At 35.9% G+C, this 16305-nt stretch overlaps 1 long non-coding RNA gene across 1 annotated transcript in view; it reads left to right on the top strand.

The window, feature by feature from the left end:
* LOC128851489 (uncharacterized) overlaps window positions 1-7460 on the top strand; it is a 54323-nt gene extending 46863 nt beyond the window's left edge. Inside the window, exons 2-4 of the long non-coding RNA XR_008448860.1 lie at window positions 380-538; window positions 5700-5776; window positions 7330-7460. This is a non-coding gene — a long non-coding RNA (uncharacterized LOC128851489). The remainder of the gene's footprint in view (window positions 1-379; window positions 539-5699; window positions 5777-7329) is intronic.
* Window positions 7461-16305: the final 8845 nt, after the last annotated feature.

Genomic DNA, 16305 nt, shown 5'->3' with positions numbered 1-16305 from the left:
ATTGAAATCACCTCAAAACAGCAATGGAGGCTAAATCTCTTTATTAACTAATACTAGTAAGGAATTTTATCACAGAATCTACAAGCATATTCTTCATTATTATCTGATAAAAAATTCTAAACATTGTCCCTTGGGCACTTCTGTAGTGACAGGAAAAATAACCTTTTATTTTTTAGCTTTTTGTTTTTTGGTTTTTTTTTCTAAAATTGTAAGAACAGTTCATAAAAATTCCTGGAATGACTGAAAATACTACTGAAAAGATTCTTAATCTGTTTTATGTTCACTCTTCCTCAGATATTTGACAATATTTATGAGATATGCCTCAAGTCTTCTCCTCTCCAGGCTAAACAGTTTCAGCTCTCTTATCCTTTTCTTACAGGACAGATGCTCCAGACCCTCAGTCATCTTCATCCCTTTGTGGGACTTCCTCTAGTATGTCCATGTCTCTTGTATTGGAGAGCCCAGAATTGGACACAGCACTCCATGTGGCCTCAGCAGTGCTGAGTAGAGGGACAGGACCACATTCCTCTCTCTGCTGGTAATACTTTGTCTAATGCAGCACAGGACGTTACTTACCTTGTTTGTCGCAAAGGTTCGTTGCTGGCTTGTGTTCAACTTGGTGTCCACCAGGATCCCCAGGTTGTTATTTCTGCCAAACTGCTTTCCAGGTGGAGAGCCACCAGCATGTGTTAGTACATGGAGTTCTATCTCCCTGGGAGCAGGACTTTGCACTTCACCTTGTTGAACTTCCTGACAGTCAATGAGTTGAAGTCATCCTGGTTTGCATGGTTAATACAATCATTTTACTGCTCCCATGAAAAGGTGTTTCCTTACTTAGTTTAATATAAACTATGAGGTTATCTTTGCTTCTCTTGAAACCTATCTCCAAATCACAGTATACTTGTGTAATAAAGATCAGGCTATCGATCTGTAAGAAGGTATTGTTTTTTCATGTCTGCTGGAAGTATAATTCAGCAGAAAGGAAACAGTCTAGGAAGTTCCTGGAGTGTGTGGAAGACAACTTCCTGATACAACTGGTGAGTGAGCCGACTAGGGAAGATGTCCCACTGGACCTGCTGTTTGTGAACAGAGAAGGCCTTGTGGAAGATGTGATGGCTGGAGGACACCTGGGGCACAGCAATCACAAGATGATAGGATTCTCAGTTCTAGGAGAGGTAAGGGCAGAGAGAGGGGGCAGAATGTTAGTAAAATGGCCATCTTGGACTTCCAGAGGGCAGACTTCGGACTGTTCAGGAGGCCAGTTGATAAAGTTCCATGGGAGACAGTTTTTAATGGCAAAGAAGTCCAAGAAGCCTGGATGCTGTTTAAGAAGGAAATTCTGGTGGCACAAGAGCAGGCCCTACCCATGTGCCAGAAAATGAACAGTGGGGGAGAAAACCAGCTTGGCTGAGCAGAGAGATCTGGGTGGATATTAGAAAAAAGAGGAAAGTAGAAGAGCTTTGGAAGAAGGGGCAGATATCTCAAAAGGACTATAGGGATGAAGTGAGATCATGTAGAGAGAAAATCAGAAGAGCTAAAGCCCAACTAGAATGTAGATTGGCCAATTCTGTGAAAGATAATAAAAAATGTTTCTTCAAATAAATCAGCAACAAAAGATGGGCCAAGGAGAATCTCCATCCTTTACTGGATGCAGGGGAGGCAATAGTGACAAAAGATGAAGATAAGGTTGAGGTACTTAATGCCTTTTTTGCTTTAGTCTTTAATAGTAAGTTAACATGTTCTCTGGATCATCAGCCTCAGGAGCCAGAAGATAGGAAGCAAGAGTAGAACAAGGTTCCCTTCATCCATGAAGAAATGGTTAAAGACTGGCTCAGCCAATTAGACATTCACAAATCTCTGGGGCTGGATGGGATACACCCAAGGGTATTAAGGGAGATGGCAGAGATGCTTGCCAAACCTCTTCCCATCATCTTCCAGCAGTCCTGGCTGACTGAGGAAGTTCCACTTGACTGGAGGCTGGCTGGTGTTACACCCACTCACAAGAAAGGCCAGAGAGAGGATCTGGGAACTACAGGCCTGTCAGTCTGACCTCAGTGCTGGGAAAGACCATGGAGCAGGTCATCTTGAGTGCTATCACAGCACACACAAGACATTTGGGTGATCAGTCTGAGTCAGCATGGGTTTATGAAGGCAGGTCCTGGCAAACTAATCTGACCACCTTCTATGACAAAGTGACACACTTAATGGATGAAAGAAAGGCTGTGGACTTCAGTAAAGAGTTTGACACAATTTCTCACAGTATTTCACTTGAGAAACTGGTTTGCACTGGCCTGGACAGGCATATCCTCTACTGGGTAAAAAACTGTCTGGATGGCTGGGTGCAAGGAGTTGTGGTAAATGGAGCTAAATCCAGTTGAAGGCTGGTCACAAGTAGCGTCTCCCAGGGCTCAGTGCTGGATCCAGTTCTGTTCAATATCTTTATCAATGACCTGGATGAAGGGATTGAATGTACTCTTAGTAAGTTCACAGATGACACTAAACTAGGCGGAAGTGTCAATCTTACCAAGGGTAAGGAGGGTCTACAAAGGGATCTGAACAGGCTGGATCGGTGGGCTGAGACCAACAGTATGAGGTTCAGCAAGGCCAAGTGCAGAGTCACAGAGTGACACAACAACCCCATGCAGCCCTACAAGCTTGGAGAAGAGTGGCTTGAAATTTGCTTGGCAGAGAAGGACCTGAGACCTGGGGGTGGATGAACACAAGGAAAGTGATTGTGCCCCTGTACTCAACACCGGTGAGACTGTACCTCGAATACCGTGTGCAGTTTTGGGCCCCTCACTCCGATAAAGATACTGAGGTCCTGGAGCGTGTCCGGAGAGGGGCACGGAAGCTGGTGAAGGGTCTGGAGAACAAGTCTTATGGGGAGCAGCTGAGGGAACTGGGGTTGTTTAGCCTGGAGAAGAGGAGGCTGAGGGGAGTCCTTATCACTGTCACAACTACCTGTAAGGAGCCTGTACTGAGGTGGGTGTTGGTCTCTTCACTCAAGTGACAGGTGATAGGACAAAAGGGAATGACCTCAAACTGCGCCAGGGGAGGTTCAGATTGGACATGAGGAGAAACTTCTTCACTGAAAGGGTTATCAGGCACTGGCAGAGGCTGCCCAGGGAGATGATTGAGTCACCATCACTGATTAAACACATCACTGATTAGACAGATAGGTGAAGTTCCTAGGGATGTGATTTAGTAGTGGACAGGTATGGTTGGACTTGATGATCTCAAAGAATCTAGGGCTTCTATGATTTTATGATTTTGGATATTTAGAGTAAAAAGTAAGTTCTAGGTTGATTTCCTGTTAATTCTAGGATATTTTGAATATTTATTGTAATGATATATGTATAAATGTTTGCTATGGCAAATTGGAACACATTTGTTATGTTTGATGTCTTGCTTTCTCATTCATTCAGTCTCATTAAATGTAATATTCCATAAGAACAACAAGTAATTATTTTGAAGAGTCTTTTTCTGAATACATACTGTGCTGCTATCTGACTTAATGTATTCTGGATTACTGTAAGGACATATGTGTTGGAACAAAGATGAAAATCTATTTCTGTTTTAAGGTGGGGTCAATTTGTCAGTGTTATGTGATAACTGTTATGAGCTTCATTTATTTTATTTCCATGGCTCAACTAAATTACGTTACTTTTCTTAATATCCTATTTCAATAACAATCATTTTGGGAATAGGTGTAGATATTGCAGAACTAATAAGGGAATTAATTTTTCTGAAGGCTTTGGGAGGATTGTCTATTTAAAAACCCTTTATGGAGCTGTTTTTGAAAATGTTCTTTTGATATTTTATTGTGAAGTGAAGTGAAACTTTAGTTTTCTAAATTCACCTTTCCAATTATGGTAAAAAGTGCTAAGTGATCTCTTCAACCTTTGCTTCCAAGATATATTGCTTGTGGTTGAACATAAATAACATTAGGAAATTATAGTATTTACCACTGTTGGTGATGCTGAAGTGAGAGCTTTTTAATTCTGGAATTTTTAAGATGGCTGGAAAAAACACCTGTGCAATCTTTAACATTGCCAGTGGCCTAAGAAATTCAATAAACTTCCAATTAATATAAAGAAGGTAAAGTAATGACAATCTTTTCAGTGGCTGCCATCTGTTTTTCTGTCTGACTGAAGAGTTTACCTCTGTTAGCTTTCCCCAAAAACTTTTTCCCAGCCACTGGCAGGTTTTTCACTCACTGTGAAAACCCTGTCTCATATAGCTCAACTTTGAGAATGCTTCTTCAATACATCAACATTGATAGATTATTTTTCTCAACATTTTTTTTTCTGAAATGGATGTATTTTTTTTTGCCTATGTGGTTATATTTCCAAACTTTTATATTCATGAATCTGAGTGTATGGTCCCTGAGTCATTAATGTCTGTTTTTTCAAAAACATTGGAAAAGTTTGCTACTATTTTTTCTTAAAAGACACTCAACACCCAAACTCAAAAACCTGTGGAAAAGCTGGGGGAGGTAGCTCTGTTTCTTTATAAAATGATGGAAAACAGATATTTTACACATTTTTGAACTGTTATTCTTAATGAGCTTGATAGCTCGAGACACTAAAATGTTCAGTACAGACTACTTCAGAAGAGCATAATCCAAAAATCACATTCGTTTCCACAGCCCAGGCAGTAGTCAACTGTTCCCACAGGATGTTTTAGCAAAACCTTTCCATGTCAGCAGTCTCCAGATCGAATTTCCCTTCTCTAAAAGTTATCTGACACCATCGCTGAAAAAAATCTTACATAACTGGGAATGAATTTACGCATATAGGGCAGTAATTTGTGTCTTCAAGACATAAAACCTCAAAGTAAAAAAACAGAAGCATAGTGGAAAAATAAAAGTGTTTGAAAGGGAAATTTCTTTCTGTTACTTTCCTTCATCAAAATAAAGCTAAATCTAAATAGACCATGAAAAATGTTGTAGTGTATAGGTGAGGATCCAGAACACTGGTTGGCCCACTTCTCAGGAGCATGAGCTGGCACCAAAAGAACTGAAAGGTGACTGAGGGGAAGATTAAGGTATTTGGGTTATCTGAGGAAAAAGTTCTGAAAATAGTCAGATCTCATCAACCCCCCATTTATAGAGAATTTGCAGATCACGACTTACGTCCTGTAGAACTTTGAAAAAGCTGTTACTTACCCAAACTGGACTTCCTGACAAAGGCATGAAGTGTGACTCAGGTGACCATGTCATGTTAATTACTGAAGGGAGATGAAAAGTAGTCATTTGTCTGCTTTCCCAATCTGCGTGGATTGCTTAGACCTCTTCTGAGCAAAGTTTGTTTCAGGCCACTACTCATGGGATGTTTTTTTGTTTATCAGAGTTCTTTTCCTACAACACAAATTCAGTTTGCCATGATTCTCTTATCCTTAAAACAGTTTTTTGTTTTTCTGAAGTAAAGGCATCTATTTCACATTCACAAAAATAATAAACATTAACACCATGGGTGATCTAATCTAGCCGATCCCAGTGTTTGAAATTATATTAGAGGTTTGATACTGTCATTATGAGTGATGTTGCGGGAGCTGTGACTTCAAGATAATGAATGGTCATGCCTGTTAAATTGTTGCCATACATGTTGGTCCTAAAAAACGGTTTATATACAAAAAAAAATGAATCCAAACATCATAGCACTGTATTGACATATATTTGTCTTTTTCATGTAATTCAGGTTTTCTTCACTAGAATAACCCTGTGCCACTGAGATGGTCAAGTATGCAGTGGGGAGGAAGAAACACGCTGATGAAGGTTAGCAGTTTAAAGTATTCTTAAATACTAATAATACTAAAACTTTGTGGTCCATTATTCCATATTAATATGTATTCCTCTTTGGACTGTGGGACAAATGAAAGTAGCAAATGACTTAAGTAGCCAAACCCAGATAGTGGTGATCATCACCTTCAAAACAGCGTCTGTCTTGTTCTTTAGAAGTACTGTAGATCATTTTATTGCCTCTTATGAAAACACCTGTCTGTCTAGCAAATGCAAACAAATGTGTGTGATGTAGTATGTAAATATCCTGTCCCCGTTGCACCTGGAAATATATGGATTTTGGAGGGAATAATTGAAAGAACAACAACTCATAGTGTAAGTAGCATTATTTTCTCACTATCATTATCACCACTCCATTTTGGTTTTAATGTTTTTTTAAATTCATTTGGTCAGATCCTTTTTAGTAGACTGAACAGACAGCATGATAATTTGCCAAAATAGTAATACAAATGCTTATTTATTTAATTTTTATTTCTCTGATGCTATATTTGTTCTATTAGGCAGGATTCTGATTGTGGCAAATTAGATGCTGGTGGACAGGGTAACTTACCACATGATATTATGGGGAAAGCAATATTTTTGGATGAATTTTTCAATTTAGAAAACTTGCTTTTCATCAACAATGGTGTTTTATAAGTAATGTCAAGCTAGCAAAGCATGTATTAAATTTGGTTTTGGTCTTTCACTATTTATCCTCAGCTGAGCAAATTGCTTGGAGTAGTAGTCAAATTTATTCATTTATCAGAATTTATACACAAATGAGGTATGCTGTTTATTACTTTTTTATCTAATGTAAGTCAAACTAGGTCCATAAAATTAAATGCAACCAAAGTCAAGCCGAAGACTTACTAATTTATCTCCACAGTACTGTACAATATTTATATTGTGCTATGGATGCTTAGTTTGGAGTCTGTGTCATTCAAGGCTTGAAACAAACATAAGGCTTTATGCATTCCATAATACGTGCAATGGAATGCCTTTGTTTTAAATGCCTCTGTTCCAGACCAGCTGCTCAGGAATAATAATTTTACACTATAAGTACTCTTTTGAAAATATGAAGCAGTTAAAATTAAAATATGAACCACCATAACTAGAGTTTAATTACTTCTTGAATTTGTAAAAAATCCCCTGAAAGAGTAAGTGCGAGTGGTGTCCATTTCTGTATTGTGCTGTAGTTCTCAAACTTCATAATTGTGTGAGAGATGTCAGATTTGCTTACAGTTTGTAATCCAAATATTTGAGCAGAGAATCCAACCAGTATGCTTATCTCTCAATAGCAAACTGCTTTCCTTGCTTTTTCAGGTGCCAGAAATTACAACTGCCCAATATCCTACTGTGAAAGTCTTCAATTTCCCCTGGAAGCTTTTATGAAACATAAAACATTATAATTACAAAAACCTTATAGTAGATCTTGAGTTGCAAATACTGAGGGCACTCTAAACCCAACTGAGTAGAAGCTTACGGGTTAGCTGCTGGCTTGGCTATTCATGCTCAAACTCTTTTAAAGAGAATCTTCTTTTCCTTAACAGGTCTGAGATTGCTGTGAATTTTTCCAGGGTTGATAGATTTGAGTAGCCTCAATGGTGTTGAGAATGCTTCACTTCAGTGACCACGAGTCTGGCTCCGATTCCCTTTAGGAAAAGGAACAACAGAAGCCAATGTAGGTTGTTGACTTCAGAAATATTAAAAATCAGAGATTTTACCAAATTTCTTAGTTCTAATAATAACTTAGAGAACAATGGCAAAGACAAGAATACAAAATATATGTGAATGGGTTGTTTGCTCCTCACTTGGTTGGTTTCTGTTATTTCTAGGCTGCTTGAATAGGGGATTTCTCTCCAATGACTGTGCTCATCAGGTTTCTATGCACACAGAACTCCAACTGTGAGTCTCTTATGAGCTATTTGAACTAAGTAGAAAATTTTTTTTATTACTGACCCAGCAGAATGGTTTCCATTGTCAAATGTGCAACATATAATTGCACAAAAGCTCTTTGTACTTCACTGTGTGCTTGAAAAACAGCATTTATTTTATTCTCTGTTGCTCAATGTCTCACTTTGATTCTCAAATAACATTTTGAAATACATGAACTTTGGACATATGATGGCACTGTTGTGCCTAAACTAACCCTGTTTAGAGATTACATGCCCCTTGCCATGATTTGTTGTAATTTGTTGTTCAGAAAAAAGCAACCCTAAGAAAACTCCAGAAAGTAATCTTTATACCTTTTAGAAGAAAATCTTTCTCAATAGTTCATGTATTCTCATCCCATCAATGACTTCCAACCTCATTTATTGAGCAACGTCTTGATGTCTCTTACGTTTCAAATATTGTCAATCACTTCAGACACTGCTTTTCTTCCCTGTTTTTTCAGAAGTGTAGGATGAAGTATTTGAAATATTTTTTCTTGGTTTTATTATTTACTGTCAGTATAATTTATTTCTGGCAACTTGTAAGTGCTGATTCCAAAGCCAATGTTCCCAAACGTGTTTTTAGCAGAACACTGGACCTGAAAGTATGTGTGCACAAGCCAACAAATCTTTTGCAGACACTGGGGCTCTGTAAATATTTCAGTCAGTTGCCTCAAGAATGATAATAGAGGCATATCTTGCTGGAAGCCTAAAGAGAGGGCTTCCTGCTTCCTATACAGGAGCAGTAAATGGGACACCAAGGGTCAGGGGATCTGGGAAGGTCGAGTGAAGGAAAGCTGTGTCCTTTCACTTTTCTAACTAGCTGAAGCTGGCAAAGTTTGAGTGGATTATTTTTGCTTCAGAATTCTTGTGTGAAAAAAAAGCTTGCTTTAAAGGAAATGTTTTGGGATTCGTGGTTCTCAGAAATTTTTTCTTTGTTCTTTCAGTCAGTTCATATGACCTCTGGTTTGCAGCATCAACAACAATAACAGACACATGACTCAGTTTACAGCACCTTAGCGTTTGTTTCCCTCCAGGGAAACAAGAGGCAAGTATAAATAGTGCTCTTTTCCCCTTTAGGTTGCTCATTAATTGCATGCAAATCTCTTAAAATTTTTTATTTATTTATTTATTACCCATGGAATACCTGACACCCTTTAGAAGATTAACCCAGTGTTTTTGATACCTAGAGCATCTCCATTTTCTTTCTATCCTTCCCTTAACACTTGTAAAAGTGTGGTGTATGCCTGTCTGATAGGTTGTTGCTAGAATGTCCAGATCACTAGGGTTAAATTTTTGTCTGTAACCGTTGAAGTGTCATTTTCTGTAAAATAGGTGTTTTAGCTGGTATCTAACTGCTTGGCCAGAAGATGACACAAACCATTACTCTTATGGGTCTTCTATGAAATTAAGGAATAAAACAAATATGAGTAACAGCTTCTCAGGAATCAGTTAAAGATACAGAGGGGTGAAAAGTGAACAAGAATCAGAAATCTTATGATTTTGAAAGATGCCAGAGAACAGGAAGCATAAGTAGAAAAATGGCTTATAAATGAAGTGATCTTTCCACTCCTCTGAGCTGAGATACTGTGCCCATTTTTTAGTTCTGTGGTTGAAGGAAGGGAGACTGGCCACAGGGTACCTAGACAAAAGTCAAAAAAGTGATCACAGAAGTAGGAAACTTAACTTATGAGTCAACAACACTTCACAATTGTTTAAAGAAGGCCTAGAGAAAAACATAAATAAATTCTGCAAAAAAAGAAAAAGCTCTACATGTTTTTGTTTCTGTGGTGGATAATAAACCAGTTGGAAGTATGGCAGGCACTCCCCTCTTCTCACTTGCATTTTTTTAATTGTGCCTATATTCAGCCAGTACCTCTGATTTGGCCCTCCAGTTCTGATTGCAACTAGGAGTGCAGGAAGCACCTGTAGGTGTGTGATTCTCTGAGAAAAAAAAATGAAATGGAGAGAAAAATGCATAACATAATCTTGAAAAATGCATAAAAATTCATAGTGAAGAACAAGGACTGACACTTCTCAGGAATTATTATGGTGAGGGAAAACCCGTCCCCCACTGCACAAGTCCAAGCAGGAGCCTGTGCTGATCACTTTTACCTTGCAGCTGAGCGGCAGGAAGCAAAGGCAACACATCTCAAGTTCAGCTCCATCAAGTGTAGTAGTACTTCTTGTATGTGAATCCATCTTCCCGTTTCTTCCATTTTCAGTTTTCAGTTTTTCTTTTTTTTTTTTTAGTCAAATACAGTAGAGCATTTTAGATCATCATGACCTTTATTAAAGGAGTAGCGTGGCCTCTGTATGGCAAAGATTTGCTTAAATTTTTAGTTCCTGAAATATTTTTATTATAACAATGGTTTCTGTTTTGGATAGAAAATTCATAAAAAAAACCAAAAACCAACCGAAACACCTGTTGTTGTATTACTTCACTTGTTTGCTTGAGAATTTTTTTGTCATCTATAGATGTGATGTTTTTTCCAAATATACAATGTGGTGTTAACTTTGCATATGTGTATTGTGGACACATCGTGACCTTTATTTTAAAACCATTTCTAAGCAGGCTGCACTAGAATTGTTTCTCTGAAGCGTACTAGCAATGTTCTTAAATGTGTTTCATTTGATATTTAATCTCTTGCAGCCCCTGTGAAGTTGGAAGAACATTTTTGCTATCTTCATTTTTTTTTCTGATTGGTATGACTATCTTTTTTCAACATGTTTCAAGTTTTAAAATTTCACTGTGCAAAGGCAGTATTATAGTCTTCTATTTCATTTCCTCTGTGGAGGATGTATTCTTATTACTCAGATGATACAGTTTGCCTTCGCTTTTTAAGAACACAGTAATCTAGGTTTTAAGAGCTACTTTCCTTATATCTCTGCTTCTGCTTCAATTAAAAAAAAAAATAGCGGTGCAGAAATGAAGTTAACTCTTCATTAAGAATTACTCAAGAAGTGAACTTATTTTCCTAGGCTTCCCAGCCATGTCAAGTCGAGAGTGCCACTGTACAAAATGTAGTATTTATTTTTATTTTACTTGGTTCCTTGTATTGTGTCTGGGCTCCAAGTAAGGCTTCAAAGTCACATTTGCAGTATTTCTTTCCATTCAGGTTATGGTCTTTGATCATACTTCTTAAATGTGTGGAAATGTAACTTTATGTGTCCATAATGTTTTTCTACTTACATAGTGAAAAAGAGTATTAAGAAGTTTTCTGTATCTTTTGGAGATTAGTTAGCATCACAAAGCTTATCACTGGATACCAATAGCCCAAATGATCTTAACGAAGTAACCCCTTTTCCTTTTTCTCAGCAACCCTCAGTTTAGCAAAAAAACACTGCAGTGAAAATTATGATGCTTTGGCCAGAAAATTAGAAAAAAAGGCGTTTTTTAATTCTTCTTAAATCATGCTGGCTTACCATACCTCCTCAGTTCATTAAAAAACTCCTGAAGAAAATTATACCTGTAAATACGAAGTTATTAAATCTCCTTCTAGCTAAACATTACATTTCCATTTGGAACCTTCTGCTACCTTCTACATTATACGACAACTAGAAGAAATGTGTGGTTTTATTTTCAGCCTGGTTTCCTAAAGAAGCAATACTTACGGGAATGGTCTCTGTGCCTTTTGGTGCCTCATGCTAACTCTTAAATCTGCCAGCCATTCTCAGTTTAATTTATTACATAAGTAGTCAGAAAGATGTGAAATTTCTGCATTGTTATTTCTGTTCTCTTGTATTCCCACTGGTTGTCACATCACATGTCAGAAAATGAAGAGTTTTGTGTAAAAATAAATAAATTCTGTCCATTTATATGGTATGGTATCTGATCTTATGCTTGCTTCATGGAGAAATAATGACCATAATGTTCTATAATACCCATAACATTCCAAGGCTGAGATTTTAAGCAAGGAACTAGTTATTTTGTAGTGTCTGCAACAAAACCAGACTTTTGAAAATCATGATATGCAGATAGAACTAAATATCAGCCTTCTGCAGCCAGTCCTCAATAAATGTAACATTTAACAGTTTAAACAATCTAAAAATCTTAGGAAACATTTATAGAAATATGTTTCTACAGAAAAGTATAAAATTTATCTTTGTAACTTTTCCTACATCCTTTTTATAAAGGCAAGTCTTCGTTTTTTCAAGCATCAGAGCTGTTACGCAGCAGGAATGTTCTCAGGCTTATACTTTTTCTTTCCTGTTTGTATTGTTAAATTCCTGATGCCATGTGACACGAATGATTTCAGAAGTTTGGGATGGGTTTTGTTTTTTAATTTTAGGGACCTACTTTGTCATGAATATCTTTCATGAATATTTTAGGAAATGCAAGTAGAAGCAATAGGATTTAGCTTTTACTTGATCCTTACTGTACGATGATGAGAGATTCTGAGGAATTATTCACAGCAGAATTAGGGTTTTATTATTCCTTATTAGAGTCTTCTGAGTAAATTAGTAGGGTTTTTTTATCTGATCACTATCCATAATTTTACTCTCTGAAGCTAGTTCTAAGACATACATTTTTAATGCAAGTACTCTCCTTATGATAGGTATTTCTCGATAGGTGTTCTAAACAGATTCAGAATTACAATTGATTCATGATAAAGGTTTTTTACTTTCATACCTGTTGTATTTACACATTTTTCCTAAATGCTTTTTTTTGAGGTTTATATCATGTAAAGAATTGAGTAAAAATCTCATGCATATTGCAAATTTCAATTCAAATTTCAATTTCAAAAGTGTGCTTGAAAGAGTTTTGCAATCAGAAAAAAAAAATAAAATAAAAACAATGTGCTATATATTGTTCAGTAGTACTCCTGCTTTTTCCAGTAAAAGAATAAACATGCTGCTTATTTTTCAGTTAAGGCTGATTAGCTAAATAATAGTAGAAGAATGGCTTAGATAATGGACAAAAATGAATTATTTTTGGTGGAGTAGCTGAAGCTTGAATTAGGACTAGATACAGCAGTTAGACAGTTGACTAACACCATGGTATTGTATTAGATGTTAGTACATAATTATCTTGGATGCTCTATAATGTCACTGCACTAAGTGAAATTCATAAACTACAGAGCAGCTCTAGGTCTATGATCTGACAATTTCATGTTGGTTTGGGGTTTTAGCTTTTAAAGGACACAAAATAAAGTATTGTGAAAACAACAATGAAAGAAAGTGAAAGCAACTCCTACTATTCAGATAAAGATGTAGTTTGATGACAAATCTAAGAGCTCCAAAAAGGTCTGGAAGTATGACTTTAATTTTGAGAGATAAAGAAGACTGGAATTTGTCATTTCCTTAAAATTTAGTTTAAGCAATAAAAAGCTTTAGTTACTGTGTAGAGATTTGTATTTTTCTTAAAGTTTTTCTAGTGCTACAGACCAAAGTTTTCACAACTTTGACCCACAACACTGCTCTGGTTAAGTCCACATTATCTAGTCAGTCTTCATCTTTGAAGGCGTTTCCAGGTCTGTAGTTTGAAGGCTGGTGGTTTTGTTACAGTACGAGACTTTTTAGTTTTTGTCTTAGTCACATTCCCCAACTCTGTACTTCTTCCATGTCTCAGGAAATGTCTTTGTTGGCAACGTATGCTCAGGGTTTTGGGGTTTTTTTCTTGGTATTTTTCATATTCTATTTTTCACATATTTGTCCATGCATGACATTTTTTCATTTTTCATTATAAGCTTAAGTGTTTAAAATTTTTTGTTTGACTTATATCTTCAAATTTTCTACTAAAATAGCATAGAATATATTTTGTTAAAGAAAAGCCCAAACCAAACAGAAAAACCCAAACTAAACAACCTTTTATTTTTCTTTTCTGTGTAAAGTATGCTACTACCTTATATAATGCAGCCGACTGAAAACCCATTTAAAACTCATTTTCAGCTTAGCTTTTTTCTAATAAGCAAAACTACCAGTTGTATTCCAGTAAATCAATCCAGCCTCCCTAAACCAAGGTCCCTCTTTCAGCAGAATTCTCAAGTGTCGACCTACTTCTAAAAGTGTTGATAATTCACATGTCCTCAGTTACGCATTTTACTTAGTCTTTCAGTTTGAATGATTTCATAAATATGCATTTTTAAATAAGCTCATGATAGCAATTTTGTGACTACAGTCAACTGAACCTTTTATGTTCATTCAGTTTGTTTGAGGCAATTTTGTAATTGATAGTCGTATGTCAAAATACTGTGTTTTGCTTTGATGCATTAACAAATTCTATTATTAAAAACTCTTGTAACTATTTATGCAAATATCTTAATCAAAAATAAATTTTGTTAGTTAAATTTTAGTTCAAGAGCCCCATTAATGTTTTAACCATCACTAGTTACAATCATGAATAGCAAGCAATTTTGATAACAGATTGAGCTAGAATACTTAACTTGTGTCTTAATTAGTGAGCAGGTTTTGTTAGTGTTACTTGATGTCTGATAGTCCTCTAAAAAAAATCAAAACAAATCTGTTTGACTTTATTCTTTTTTTAGATGCTTGGTTTTCTGCTCCAAGCTATCTAGCCCTATTCTTAAAACTCAATCAAAGTAATTATTGCATAATAAATTTAAACCACAAGGACTCAATACATTTTTTTTGCATATTTGTGGGCACACTCAAAATAATTTCTTACCAAAGCATAACCATAATGGAATCCTAAGCAATTGTGCACTAATGATTTCCCAGTAAAAATTTCTGGTAATATAATAAGCAAAAAGGTTATTTCCAGCAAGTATTTATTTATTTAAAGTTAATGTAAGAGACAAATTTTCTAGCTTTTATCTTCCTTTCTTGGTGGGTTTTGTTTGTTTTTTTTGTCTGTTTATTTGTCTGCTTTTTTTCATAGATTGTCTGGCTAAGAGAGACTGCTATAATTTTACAGACTGTTAGGAATTAATTTTAGCATAAAATAGTCAGAAGGCCTACCATGCATGTCTTTAGTCCCACTTTTGTCTTCCTGTGAATGATTAATGAAAGAGATGTAAACTCTCTGATGGTGGTTTCTATGGAGAGTGTATTCACCATTAACAGGTCATTATGTGTTGTTACTCATAAACAAAATCAATGTTTTTTTGTTGTGGTACTTATCTAATTTTGACCCTAAGCACTTGAAAAAGGGGATGAACATGTAGTTTGTGTTTGTTTTCTGTGTTAGCCTATTACGGAATGATAGAAAAGTAAGCCAGGGCAAGACCTTATGAGGTCATGTAGTTCATCGCACATGGCAGGATTAAGTATGTTTAGATCATACCACAATGTATATAACTTCTTCCTAAAAATATTAAAGAGATTTCACAGTGCGCGAGAATACCTACTGGTATATTTCAAGGAGGGAAAAAATGTCTGTGCTATCTAACATAAATCTTTTTTACCACCAATTATGATAATTCCTTCTCATTCTGCTTCCAGACACTTGAAAAACAATTGATTGTCCTTCTCTTAACAACAGCCACTTATTTATCAGAAGATTGTTATCAATATTCTTCCTTCCTCTGTCTTCTTTTCTGTAGACTAAACAAAGTCCTTGAACTTCCTTAGAATTCTTATTGCTACAACTCTTATTATTCTTGTAACCTCCACCATGGAATCTTTCCAATTTGCTTTATTCTGTTTCGAAATCCCAAAACTGGATTACAAACCTCAGTTGTTCTCTACAGCCCATTTTACTTTACTACTAATTCTTCATTTTATTTTTGTCTATGTTATTCCTTTTTCAGTTTTCAGTAAATGAAATTACTTAATCTCAAATTGTGAATTCTGTATTCTAGGAGATTGGCTTTATTCTATCAGCATCTTCACAGACTCTAAACTTGCTTTTTTAAGTGTGTTCTGTGTCTTTCTGTTTAGTGTTCTCTTGACTTTCAGGGAACTGCAGTTCATAATTGAGTCTCTAATAATTTTAAGACAAAAACCTGACTATATCTATATGTGCTTTTTAATGAAGGAAGAAAATGGAGAGAGTAACAGTTCTCTTACCTGAAGTCAAAGCAGCTGATAAAGTTTATATGGCATTTTGGAGGGTAAAGTGAGCAAAGATTGGTATCATAGTTTTATTTTTAACTCATCCCATTTTTAGTACTAAGCTTTTCAAGCAAGACTTAGTCCAAAATATTCATATCTCATTTGCATAATCCTATAAAGTATTTATTTTCATTTAGTTCTCCACATACGAGTTTTGAAGTGTAATTTTCAAAGTATAAAGCATGCAGATTGAAAATTTTGGTTTGAAAGATGAATTTTTAGCCTTGTTCCATATTTAAATAGCAGCACAACACTGTGTTATGATTTAGAGGTTTTTTTTGCTTGATATATACTCTTCCCTGCTTTTTAAGAAATTTAATATTTCTACACCTACCTTTCAGAGCACGGCTTTTTTCATTTTTTTCTGTTCTGAATTTTCTGCTCTGAATACTCATGGTATGAAATGTTTATCAGAGCACCCTGTTATAAAAAATTCTGATGCCTAATTATAGAATCTGATCTTGTCTCATTAACTTAAAATTGGAGTACTGAGATAATTTGCACATGATCAGGTCTCCAAGACTGATGAAGTAGCATCATATTTCCATAAGGCATGTCACATAGTTGTCTTATCTTGTA

This window comes from Cuculus canorus, chromosome 2 (genome assembly GCF_017976375.1).
Source record: "Cuculus canorus isolate bCucCan1 chromosome 2, bCucCan1.pri, whole genome shotgun sequence".
NCBI classification, from domain to species: Eukaryota; Metazoa; Chordata; class Aves; order Cuculiformes; family Cuculidae; genus Cuculus; species Cuculus canorus.
This window is presented reverse-complemented; position numbering and strand designations above follow the sequence as displayed.